At 45.6% G+C, this 14,019-nt stretch overlaps 1 protein-coding gene across 2 annotated transcripts in view; it reads left to right on the forward strand.

Annotated features, from left to right (window-relative positions):
• PPP3CC (protein phosphatase 3 catalytic subunit gamma) overlaps window positions 1-14,019 on the forward strand; it is a 653,177-nt gene that overhangs the window by 625,356 nt on the left and 13,802 nt on the right. The gene's annotated exons all lie outside the window — the stretch shown is intronic.

Here is a 14,019-nt window from a genome sequence, read left to right on the forward strand (position 1 = left end):
CAGCGAAGACCGATTTATATAGAATCAAATTAATTTCCTAAGAGGCAGACCTTCATTTTTTTTTTAAACATGTCCTCCATTCTATAACTGGAACTTTATGCTGGATACTCCTTCCCACCTTATGAATATCCTACCGGCTCCCGACTGCATCCTGAAAGCTTTTAATCCCCAGCAATGGCCTCAGAGCTAGACTCAAACATTGTATAATTCTGGGCTGATCTCTACATCTCCCTGCACCTAAATGTGTGTAAAAGGTATTTGTGGGTCCCCACTTGATGTATACGATCTTGTAGATAGTCTTTTGACCTCTCACCCTACGTTGCTTCATAGCTAGGTTCCCGCTATATTAATAGCACTACATACATACATAATTACATGCATGCAAGCATACAGTAGCTCTCCAACACTGTCAGATGGCTCCTCATTACTTCAGTCTCTGCTCAGTCTACCCCAGATGTGACTTCAGTCTATATATGGCGCTGAGTGGAGCTCTTCTTTATTCTTTGCCATTTTTAAATTCCTCACCAAATTGTATAATGACTTGGTCACATCTCACATCATAGGAATTTGGTGTTTAAACTTTGTTGACTGTGTCATAAGATGTCATGTGGATCCACCACATCAGTAAGTAGCATCTAGGATCCAATCACTACCCCTCAGACTATGATTATTGCTTTCCCATGAGTCCAAAGGCTATCCGAGAGCGGTTAGCCAAATTATTTTAGGGGATGGTCTGTAAGGGAGCTCCTAGGTGATACCTTTTTTTTTCTTTAGGGAGGTCACAGGCAGGGAGCAATCCTCAAGGTCCTCCAATATAAAAATAAAATAAAAAAAAACATAGGAGGTGGAGGACTTCTTCCTTTATGAAATGATCCCACTCCTGAGACCATTTGGAGAGACGGGCACTGTTCCCCCAACGCTAGTCTCTTGCTATGAGCATATTCCAACTATTACAGAGCCCATTAAGTCATTGTTGATGCTGCCTCCTGAGCTTTTCTTGACAACCTGACCCACCAATTTCAGCAGAAATGATCCCAGCGGTAGAAATCAGGTGTGACTTCGGCAGATTCTTCTGGCTTTGCCTTTCAAACTGATGCAGAGTTGCTTGCTTAGTTTACTTACTTGCCGGCTGTATGCTTGACTGCAATCACGTCGACTTGTAGTCATTGAATTGCTGCCCCTATTTGTCCACCATCCTTTACTGTTTTCACTCCAAACAAGCGGCTACTTTGTATTTACCCCAACTAAGGAAGAGGAGAGATTACTTAGACCATACCAGAGGCATGCTGTATTCTATTACATCAACAGCACAAAACCGGGGGGACAGTCTACTCCTTGTGGTAGTCACTAAAGCCAAGAAAAGTTAAGACCGTAACAAAACAGTGTTACATTGAGCCCCCCTGCATAGAAAGATCTTTAATGTCATGGCTAAAAAATATCCTTCAATAAGCATCCGTGCACACTTCATGAGTACACGCCGGAAGGAGCTCTGTTCATCACAGAGGCAAAGGTCTCGTATTAATACCGGCAAGGATATGGCTGCGGTTATTTTCTTTAACACAACCTGCATCGAGAGGGTGCAATGCACCACAGATTTTCTTTATTCGTGCCTGAATAAACTTGCACTACCACTAAATCCTCTTAAAAGAGACTCCTTGTTGGGAAACATATCCAGGATACATATACTGTGAATAGGAGAGATTATTTCTGGGCACAAGATATGCGCTGTCTTAACTGTGTGTCTAACATTGGACCCTATTGAATCCCATTCGGGACGGAAATACAACCAGAATTAAGGATCTACACATATGGAGTATAGTCCTGAAGAAGTCGCTGCGCACACCCGTAAGGGCGACAAAACACGTGTTGGCTAAGGCTGTTGTGAATAAACTGAAGCGCATGTTCCAGCAAAGACTCTAGCTTTTGTCACACTGTGCTTGATATAATTAATATACTGTTAGCGTGCGCAGGGGACTGTTGCTCTGTTTTACCAGTGGCTAGCCACACGCTGGGGAGGAGGGTGGCTCTCCCTACCCTTATGTACCATAAACCTCACTCAGTACTAGAGTATACTTACCTGTGTATTGCCCAGGAGCGCCAATACCCTATAGAACCACCTACCAAGCAGTTTCACACTTCATGAGGGCTTTGGCAGTAGTGGTTGGCGTTTGATCATTGCATACCATTGTATAAGATTGCTTTCTCACGGCTTAGGTACATAGTGATGAATAATGTTTCATGACTCGGCCCGGAGTGATGGATATTTTGGCAGAGCGTGGTTGACTTACTCAGTCCCACATCCTTGATAGATTGCTTTTGGGATTTGTTCATAAGGAGAGGAATCCTACTGTAGAAGTATCTTCTGGAAGAAAAATATAGTTCTCTTCCAGGGGATCCTCATCAATAGTCATAAGCACAGAATATTCCTGCCCATGTGCGGGGACCCCGGAAATAATAAAAAAGTACATATGAAAAACATGTGTGTGTGTATGTATATGTATATATATGTGTGTGTGTATATATATATATATATATATATATATATATATATATATATATATATATATATATATATATATAAAGCTATATCATTTTTTCTCATACCAATGCAGCCCCCATCTAGGAGGCTAAACAATGTAATAACAGATAAACTGCCTTTGCAAACACATAATATATGTATAATAACACAGGAGGGCAAGTAGAACTTGAACTCTGTTTTTAATGAGTAAACCTCATGAAAGAACTGCAAAAAAAGCAGACATTCGTACCCTACAGGCTACATTGGAAACCAATAGCATAGAAAATGAAAGCATTTTCACACAAAAACTGGCACTGTACCTTTAAGGCAGCCATGACCCCTAGCTTCCCATCATGCCTCAGGGGTGACAGTTAGGTCAGTTGTTCTTTCCGGCTCCTTCAGTCAGGACCCTGGATTCACAGTTCTCCCTTTTTTTACTTTTCTGTCAAAAATTGTCTAATATTTTGAGGATTTTTTACTTTCACTCGATGCCTTTTAGCATTAGAGGGAAGGTTGAACCTTATTTGAATTCCAGAAAAGGTTTATTTCTGTCAGAAATGCCTTCCTAATTTGATCCTTACCCTACCTGTGGCAAAAAGAAGGCTAGATCAGACACACACTCTGTGTGTATACTCTGCCTCCCTGATTCTCACTCTTCTGCCACCTGTTATCACTGCAAGAAGTTGTCGAGAAGAACCATCAAGGACAGGGAGAGAATTCGACTTTATGGCCTCTCTGAAAGAGGTAGGTCTCCAGTGAGGCAGCAGAAAAAGAGAACACAGTCGACGTCGAGAGGCAAGGTCCCAACCTGTTCTCCTTCGGCGTCTGGATCGGCGTTGAAGCAATCGACGGCGAAGCAGTCGTCGTCGAAGACTACGGTGGTGCAGACGCATCACTCTTCTAAGAAATCGAGGACAACGCTCTCAACGTCGACGAAAGTAAAAGGCCCTCCGTTGTTGTCAACCAGGCGGCGATCAACGTCGAGGAGCAAATCTCCAACGATGCTGGCTAGGCGTTCAACGTCGAGACAAATCACTCAGTTGTCGCCACCTCAAAGGTGATCGACGTCGAGGCAGAAGTCTCTGTCGAGGTCAATACAAAGATCTTTGACGTCGAGGTGCAAGACTATGTCACCGACGTTGAGGCAGAAGTCTCCGTCGAGATCGGTGTAGAGATCTTCGACGTCGAGACACAAGACTCCGTCCCTGACGTCGGAGCAGAAGTCTCCGTCGACGTCAGCACACTGCAGGTCGACGTCGAGACACCGGTCTTCAGAGGCGAGGCGCTTGACGTCGAAGCAAGGTACTCTGTTGGCGTCAGGCAGGCGCTTGAAGTCGAGGCACTGGTCGACTGCAAGAGTAAGTCCTCCTTCGAAGTGGAGAAGGTCGACGTCGAGGCAGGCGTCACCGTCGCCGAGATGACGGTCGACATCGAGAAGACAGTCTGTCCAGAGGGGACGTTCAAGATCGACGTCGAGGCATCAGTCCAAAGGGGCCTCACGTCCGGGAATCCTGTCTACATCACCGTCACCAAGAACAGGTTCTCACAGATTTTCAACGGCCAGATCTTCGGAGGTCGTGATCTCGACGTCTAGCAGTCCGGTGTCCATGGAACATCCAGATTCAGCGGACAGGCCTGCACAGATAGAGGGAGATACATCTCCTCCTCCACATTCTCCTGAGAGGCGAGAAGGGCAAAGATCGCCTTCTATCCATCTATCACCGAGATGGAACCGGCTTTTGCATCACTGGGTCTCAACTCCAGTAACGAGGGCACTGCACTACTCAAGCCCCCTCCACAGGTCTCCGTTGGCTCGGCTGGTGTAGGCTGTGGATAGAGATCGGACTCTCATCAAGAGGCAGGGATCGCAGTCGCACTCCTGCACACTCCCATAGAAGGAAGTCCAGATCCAGAAGCAGGAGGAGAAGGCACAGATCTCCAACGCCTTCCTCCTCTTCCACACACAAGTCACAAAGAGACTACTCACCGACTCTTACTGACAGCCCACCGTCGAGGGTCTCTCCGGTGGATGACGTTGGCACTTTCCAGGACGTGCTTTCCAGAGGGGCAACTAAGCTAAACATCCCTATGCCGACTCGGCAGAGCTCGTCCTCTGTTACCTTCGAGACTTTACACCAGAGGGCAGCATCTAGACCACTACTGCCATTCGTGCCGGGCCCACTCCAACCAGTTATGGACATTTTCCTAACGCCGGCGACCCTCAAGACGGTGCCGGCTAGGATTCTGAAGAAATATCGTCCACCGGAGGAGGACCCACTTTTCCTTTGATCTGACCCCCCCCCCCCCCCCCCCCCCCCCACCGGATTCTGTTATAATCGCTGTGGCAAAAAAGCCTCACGCAGTTGCCTCCTCCTCTACTGTTCCACCAGATAAGGAGAGTAAAACACAGGATTCGTGGGGAAGGATGGTCTGCGGCACATCAGCCTCTATGATCAAGGTCTCGAGTGCATCGGCTCTTTTGGGTCACTCCGACAGGTCTTTGTGGGACTCTCTGCAAAGATTTACAGAAGAGCTGCCCAAAGAAGATCGCAAGGATTTTGAAGAGATCTTGCAAGAAGGCAGCTTGGTGGTGAACCAAGTTATCAGCGCAGCAGCAGATGGAGCTACTCTTTCAGCTCATGCCTATGCCCATGGGATATGCGCTAGGAGAGCCTCCTGGCTTCGTCTCACGGCACTTAAACCAGAAGCACAGTCTCTGAGCCTCAATCTTCCCTTCTCCGGCTCATCTTTATTCGGTACACACACAGATGAGGAAATGTCCCGGATGAAGACTGAGCTAGACACACTAAAGGCCGTGGGTCTAGAAAAGAAGAAAGGGTTCCGAAGACGCTTAAGACCTTACAATCGGCAATCCTCCCAACAGAGGGTTCAAACCCCTCATTGGCAGAAAAATCAGGATCGGCAGGGCCAGCAAAGGTCGCAATACCAAGGCCGGCGTTCCGTCAGTCTAACACCTCCGCTAAGGCGCAGACCAAACAATGAGTGCCCACTGCCCCCATCGTCGTTCACCACTCCAGTGGGAGGAAGTATTGCAAATCATCTCGGAGAGTGGGGAGCTATCACAAATGACCAGTAGGTGTTAGCTGTGCTGCAGAATGGGTACTCTCTACGTTTGGGACACCATCCCCCCTCAATCCCTCTGGTTCCATCATCGTGCCACCAGGTGAAGCTATTGCAAAGCGAAGTTGCCAACCTTCTGCGAAAATCAGCCATCGAGAAGGTGACAATATCTCAAAGAGTTGGTACAAACACAATGGGGTGACCCTGTGTCCCTCAGAACCTGGGTATATATCAGAGAAGCTACAGTGGTTCTGTTGGGTAGAAGAATGATTTCTTCACAAAGACATAAACGTATATTTTCCCAGGGACTGCCACTAGAGGTGGAAGTAATAGTAGGATTGCGCACCATCCACCCGGGGAGCATAAATCACATTTTGCTTTGCCAAGGCTGATTCAAAAAGACTCCGTTCAAAATTCAAATATACAACTTTTTGCAGGACATTGTTGGTCCCTGAATTTCATCATGCAACCACCAGCCTCGAACTGAAGAGATCACCTTGAGGGAATTAACCCCTCCGTGTGGGCTGTCTACAACACCTTAGCCTTGAAGAAGACCCGCCATGACATCAATGAATTAGGCTGTTGTCCGGGTTGAAACGTCGGCGTTGCACATTGTCTCAGCCACAATAAGTCTCTTGGTTAAGAATAATGAGCAGGCTTGCCATATACCGGAGACATTGATTTATTTTGTTCTGACCTTTTCCTCATTTGTAAATCCAGTTTGATCATTTGTAAATATTTTACGCTTGCACCTGTATATATTGCGTTCACATCACCACAGTCACTGAGCACTCACTTCACTGCACTATATGTCACTATCTGTCTTGACAGCCTTATAAGTTAAAATAAATATTCTGATTGCATTTTTCAGAAAAAAGTGAATCTGACACTCTATAAATTGAATTTTTTTCACAACTTTTTGTTCCTGGTTTGTGTTCGGTCGGTATCTAAGTTAAATGGTACCCTTGAAAATATATGTTTTTGTCTTTGTGAAGAAATCATTCTTCTACCCCACCGAACCGCTGTAGCTTCTCCAATATCTCAATGAGCTCGAGGGGTCTACTCAAGATACCTTGTGGTAAAGAAGAAGGGTTGAAAAGCAGAATACAGACCCATTCTGGATCTGCGAACACTCAACAAATCAATCAAAAAGGAGAAGTTTCGCATGTTGGCTCTCCATCAAATATATCCACATCTCAGGCAGGGAGATTGGATGTGTTCGCTGAATCTGCAAGATGCCTACTTTCATGTTCCAATCAGTCAACATCACAGGCAATATGAGATTCCTGGTGGGATCTTCACACTACCAGTTCAAAGTGCTACCCTTCGGGTTGAAGTCAGCTCCCCGAGTGTTCACGAAGTGTATGGCAGTGGTGGCAGCCGCATTACGTTGCAGAGGTATCTTCATGTACCCTTAGCTGGACGACTGGCTTTTGAAGGGTCCCTCCCTCCACAGCCTGAGGAGTCACTTCCTACAATGCCTAGAGCTTTGTCACCGGCTAGGCCTTCATGTGAACTTTGACAAATCAACTCCACAACCCACACAGAGAATACATTATCTGGGAGCTCTGGTAGACTCCGAGGTAGGAATGTGTTTCCTTCGGAGGAGAGACAGTTTTCCATCACACTGAAAGGCAGACTAATTCTGGACAACAGAATGCCGTCAGTTCGTCAGATTGTCTCCCTGTTAGGGTCGATGGCATCCTGCATTTTCCTGATCCCCCAATGCCAGGCTGTGAATGTGTCCTCTGCAGCAGGGTCTGGGGGAAAAGTGGGTCAGTAAACAGCTCGCTGGGACTACAAAATAGATCTCTCAAACGCAGCAAGAGCAGCCATCCCATGGTAGATGAAGGAGCATATGCAAGTAGGGATACCTTTTCATCAGGCACCTCCCTCTCAGACACTGATCACAGACGCCTCCCTCCAAGGTTGGGAAGCCCACACGGGGTCTCTCCAGACGCAAGGACAATGGTCATCAAAAGAACACTCATATCACATAAACATGTTGGAGCGGAGATCCGTTCACCTGACCCTCAAGGCTTTCCTCCCTTCGATTCAGGCAAACTAAATTCTAGTACAGACGGTCAATACCATCACCATGTACTACCTGAACAAACAGGGAGGAACCCGCTCACGCACATTGTCTCTGGAAGCTCAAGCTCTCTGGCATTGGCTCCTGGCACAGAACCTATCAATCACAGCGGTACAACTGCTGGGAGAACAGAACGCAGAAGCGGATGCTCTCAGTCGACACTTTGAAGAAAGACAAGACTGGGTACTCAACGATGAGGCAGTCGAAGACATTTTCCAGGCTTGGGGTCGTCCCAGTATCGACCTCTTCGCAGGCGACGAAAATACAGAATGCCGACACTTCGCCTCAAGGTTCTACCGGCCAGGGTCGAAGGGGAATACCCTTTTGATAGACTAGTTAGGGGCGTTTGTGTATGCCTTTCCACCCCTTCCTCTCATCCTGAAGGTGGTGACCAAGCTCTCTCATTCGCACATGAGGATGATCCTGATTACCCCGGACTAGCCGAGACAATGGTGGTACCCTGACCTTCTGCACCTGTCAGAATGCCCGCACAGGAGACTGCCGTGCAGGCTGGACCTGCTGTCCAAGATGAACGGGAGGATTCATCACCCCAACCTTCCCTCACTGAACTTCGCAGCATGGCTCCTAAGGTCCTCTAGTATGGCCATTTAGGACTGCCACAAGACTGCATGTTCATCTTAAAAGAAGCGAGGAGGCCGTCCACTAGCCACTCATATGCGTGCAAATGAAACGTTTTTATATGTGGTTCGTACAAAACAATTGTAACCCAACCAAGGGGCAGGAGGAAGTCATTTTACCATACCTGCTTTACCTAGCTAGAGCAGGTTTGAAGTTTCCTTACATTAAGGTGCACTTAGCAGCCATCATTGCAAATAGGCGCTCGCCTTCTCAGCCTTCTTTCTTTCAGTTGCAGGTTGTGAAAGACTTCTTACAAGGTCTTAAAAAGGTCTACCCTCCGGTCCGACCTCCCTCACCGCCCTGGGAGCTGAACCTGGTGCTATCAAAGTTGATGGGTCCACCTTTTGAACCTATCCACAAAGCAACCTTGCAACACCTCATGTGGAAGGTGGCTTTCCTGGTAGCGATCACCTCCGCTCGCAGAGTGAGCGAAATACAAGCCCTTTGCTCAAAGGAACCTTACACTGTCTTTCATCTCAATAGGGTGGTATTGAGGACTCATCCCTCCCTCCTTCCTTCCGAACGTGGTGTCAGAATTCCATGTGAATCAGACCATCTCTCTACCGACCTTTTTCCCTAATCCCTCCACTCCAGCTGAGAGGGCTTTACACTTGCTTGACCTAAAGAGTTTTAAAATTCTATCTAGATAGGTCCAAGTCCGTGAGAACATCTGATGAACTATTTGTTAACTATGGGTCTATCAGAACAGGTTTTCCAGCTTCAACGCGGTCCATCTCCAGATGGATAGTTTCATGCATCAAGTTAGCTTATCAATTAGTGCAAAAGCCCCTTGGGCCTACTCCCAAGGCGCATTCCATGAGAGGAAAAGCGGCTATGACTGCTTTCCTTCATAACGTGCCTATCTCTGAGATCTGTAAGGCGGCAACTTGAAGGTCCGTCCATACATTTACAAGGCACTATTGTCTAGATTCAGACACCAGAGCAGACATCCAAGTAGGCCAGTCCTCCTTGAGGAATCTGTTCAACAGCTGATTGCGGCTGTTGTTGTATGTTGGGTCATTCAGTCTCATTTGCCTGCAGGTGGAAGATGGGCTTGCTATTTTCTATTCAGTGCTTATGACTATTGATGAGGATCCCCTGGAAGAGAAGGATAAGTTACTTACCTGTAATCCTAGATCTCTTCCAGGGGTATCCTCATCAAAGTCATAAGCCACCCACCCGCCTCCCAGGCAAATGAGAATACTTCATTATTAAATGATATCTTTGTGCCCTTATCTTCAGGGTTACGCAAAGAACAACTGACCTAACTGTCACCCCCGATTCATGATGGGAAGCTAGGGGTCTTGGCTGCCTTAAAGGCACTGCCAATTTTTGTGTGAAAATGCTTTCATTTTCTATGCTATTGATTCACAAAAGCAGCCTCCAGGCTAACTATGTCTGCTTTTTTTTTGCAGTTGTTTCATGAGGTTTACTCATTAAAAACCGAGTGCAAGTGCTACTTGTCCTCCTGTGTTATTATACATATAATATGTGTTTGCAAAGGCAGTTTATCTGTTATTACATTGTTTAGCCTCTTAGATGGGTGCTGCATTGGTATGAGAAACGAATGATCTATATACCTATATCTATATCTCCACAACTGCCCACTCCGGAAAGAAGAGGTAGAGGCCACTCAGGGGAGACGTCGGAAGATCTTTATTGAATACAGCGTGTGCATAATGCATTTCAGCCTTACGGCCTTCCTCAGATGCCGCCATATGCATATGAGACAGAATAGCAATGTAACTGCCTCCTCGTCAATGACGATCTGCACCTCGCAGCGGTCCCAAACTAGGCATGCACTCAGAGGCGGGCCGGAGTCCTATCAATACCTTGATACTTGAAGAAGCTGCAAGCAGCGAGGAGCCAGTGATTCTCCGGCCTCTTGACGGAACGGGGCCTCCAAAAGCGCCTCTGGCAAGCGCGAACACATCCACAACTGCCCACTCCGGAAAGAAGAGGTAGAGGCCACTCAGGGGAGACGTCGGAAGATCTTTATTAAATACAGCGTGTGCATAATGCATTTCAGCCTTACGGCCTTCCTCAGATTCCGCCATATGCAAAGCATAGCTCCACCCCCACCTTTGAATGTCCGGAAATCCGCTGACCCATGGCCATGTGATATCAATATATATATATATATATATAGCCCCAGATTGGCTCCGTGTTGTCGACCCTTGGCGCGTCTGTTTTCCGGTGCGGAACCTCGGCAGAGCCACGCCGATACAAATTCAACATATACTTCCCAAGGAAATAATTGGCATGCACTCCCAATCTCTGGAATCAATATCCTCAATATTCTTTATTCAGCTTACAGCATTACAATCCTTCGAGAGACAAACCAACGCGTTTCGCTATCCGCCGATAGCTTGGTCACGGTCAATATGCCTAATTCAAATCCGCCAATAAAAACAGTGTGATGCTCAATCACATGACCCATGATGTCAATCATCCAGCTTAACCTGTTCGCAAAGACCTCTGGTCTTGGTAGTTTTTGGTATTCCTGCTACCCTTTTGACTGTGATTTGGTGTTGCATTTATGTTGATTATTCATAAACATAAACCCAATTGCTGATACACATAATATCTATATGGACATATTTAACAAAGGAGAGTCTTCCCAAAATTTTACGACAGCTGAAAACAGCGAGTTACCACATCGAGAGTCACTCTCTCGAAGGACATATGTGCTTTTGGTTTTCTGGGGAACATAAATGCAACACCAAATCACAGTCAAAAGGGTAGCAGGAATACCAAAAACTACCAAGACCAGAGGTCTTTGCGAACAGGTTAAGCTGGATGATTGACATCATGGGTCATGTGATTGAGCATCACACTGTTTTTATTGGCGGATTTGAATTAGGCATATTGACCGTGACCAAGCTATCGGCGGATAGCGAAACGCGTTGGTTTGTCTCTCGAAGGATTGTAATGCTGTAAGCTGAATAAAGAATATTGAGGATATTGATTCCAGAGATTGGGAGTGCGTGCCAATTATTTCCTTGGGAAGTATATGTTGAATATATATATATATATATATATATATATAATGTTTTTCTTATATAATTTGTATTATTTCCGGGGTCCCCACTCATGGCCAGGAATATTCAGTGCTTATGACTGTGATGAGGATACCCCTGGAAGAGAACTAGGATTACAGGTTAGTACTTATCCTTACCCATGTTAATAACAATTCTGGTGGATATAATATATGTATTTCTGTTGATTCCTCGCTGCCCTCCCTCCTCCCCTGATAAGTTAGTGCAGTTATTTATAAGATCTCAAGGTACGCAAAAATGCTTCTGCTGCTGTTGTCGCTGTTGCTCAATTCCTCCCTACACATCTTGATAGAGTGCTGATAAAATACAAGAAACTGATGCTAGCATACCAGTTAGTGCCGTAAAGCCTGATATCACAAAAGGGAGGTAGCTAGACCACCATTGAAGGTGTGTGGTGCCACCTGTTGGTTCTCGAGTGCTTTTGCTGGGGAATACGTTTTCCTGACAGTCTGGTGCCTGGAGGACATTCATAGGGTGAGTAATCTGAAAAGGGTATGGTATACTCCAGGAATATTGTTATTGAAGGCAAGTAATTTTTTCATTGTGTTATATTTAAACAAGCTTGGCTTCCTCTTCAGTGCATGTCATTGAAGATCAGCTAAGCTGTTCTTCTTGCCTGTTGGCCTCCGTTACTTACCTAGCCCTGCTGATCTCATGGCTTATTTCCAAGTCAGAGAAGATGCTGGTACCAGAAGAGACACCTCACTTCATGACCGGATTCTAACTTGCACTCGGATGAGAGGAAAAAGGGGACTGGGCACCACAGGTTTCTGCAAAATATCTCTGTAGTGATGAGAGAATCACTACTGTTCCTTGGCCCCTAATGCCTGCAGAGGGTTGCTCTGTGCCCATGCCCCTGTGACCAGAAGTTAGGGGGAAAGCAACAAGTGTTTGCTTCCTCTAGTCCCAGGTGAACTAATCTCTATTGATAAAGGCATAAAGGTAATGCAGTAGAAGTGGATACTACTCTCGCAGGGGTCAAGTGGTCTCCCTAAGCTTAATGCCCCAAAAAGCTCAAAAGATGCCATGCAAGATCCTTTTTTTTAGGCTCAAGTCTAATTACCTTAAATTTACCAGTATCAGTACAATACTACTATTCTACCAGCAATTGATGTGGCTACCGCACAAGTTCTAAAATAGTTCAAGTCCTTTGCTGAGATGCATGATGCTTGCCATGAAGTAAAGAACAATGATTCCTATACACACACGAGGCCCACCCTTGGACAGAGTTTTTACAATTTACCACAAAAAGCGTAAGCGGGAGGTCTGTAGATCCCATAAGGCATCTCTTTTGTACACTTAGGTTTGTTTCTTGCTCACTTGCACCTTGCTCACTTGCACCTGAGGTTAAGTTCTTACCCTAGCTGCAGAGTCACTATAACACATTTAAGTTTTCAGGAACTTCTTTTAATCTGGGTTTTTTGATCTTGTTTAATAAATGACATGTCTTCCTGAGAAAACATTTGTCTCTCCCCAGAGCCATTTGAAAAAAACAAATCTCCAGCTCGTTACTCAGCAGGTGATTTGGTCTGACCTGATTATTCTTCTCTTACAATTTGACAGGGCAAGCCTTAGGTTTTTAGTATGTATCAGATTACTCAGTCCATTAGACCTACTTTGTCCCTCAACTTGGAAACCTTTATTATTTCTACAAAAAGTTTGCAACATCGCCAATATTCAATATAAGAAAACTGTACTTCGGATACAGAAACTCCAGGTAACAGCATTGTTGTGGGAATTAAAGACTTGGTTATTAAGTTAATGTGCTCCAATCTTCATTTAGAAATTATTTTCCACCGAATCATGGACCATATGCAGCCACCTCAACCAGATTCTTGTTGTTAATCTACTTTCTGAAGTAACTCCTAGGCCATACAAAGCATGGTTCTATTTGCAAATAAGAAAAGGGTGAATACTAATACTATACAAAGATGAAGGATCTGATCAGCCTTACCCTACCTACAATTTGAGACTGTGGTGCAAATGTCTATACAGGCTTTACGGTGCCTCAAAGTCTGCTGCTACTGCAATTTTTTCTAGGCTTCAAACATCTGCTTCTCAAACATTCCATGTTAGGCTAGGAAGCTTATTTCATGGAGCTGTCTTAATCCATCTTGATCATGCCTCATTTCGAAACAACGGTCTCTTCAATACCTCACAAAGAACCTAAGGTGAGGGAGATTCAATCTAGGAAAGCCTACTCAAATGCTAACCTCTCCCTTGGGCAAATGAGTGCCTCTATTTTCAGATGGACACTTATAACCACAGATTCCTCACTTTGTAAATACAGAGTGGTCTTGTACGGCAATAGATGGTGCCCTGTGAGTCCGCATTGACACCACTCTGCTCTCGAATTGATGAACAGAGCTCTATACAAGCACCACCAATGCACGCTAATGTCAGTCCTTTTCTTTCCACACCTTCAGACACAGATCTATAGTTCCTCTCTTCTTTTTCTTCACCATGTGAAGTGATTTATTTCCTTCAACATTTTGCTGTGTACAATGGAAAGTGTCACTACCCCCCAACATGACTACCAAGTTTTAGTCTTCGCAAACAGGTGTCTGTGACAGATCCCCATGAGGTGTTAGTCTGGTGTTTGGGTTCGGTGCACAACTCCAAGGTCAGCG

Source organism: Triturus cristatus, chromosome 11 (assembly GCF_964204655.1).
Source record: "Triturus cristatus chromosome 11, aTriCri1.1, whole genome shotgun sequence".
Taxonomy (NCBI): domain Eukaryota; kingdom Metazoa; phylum Chordata; class Amphibia; order Caudata; family Salamandridae; genus Triturus; species Triturus cristatus.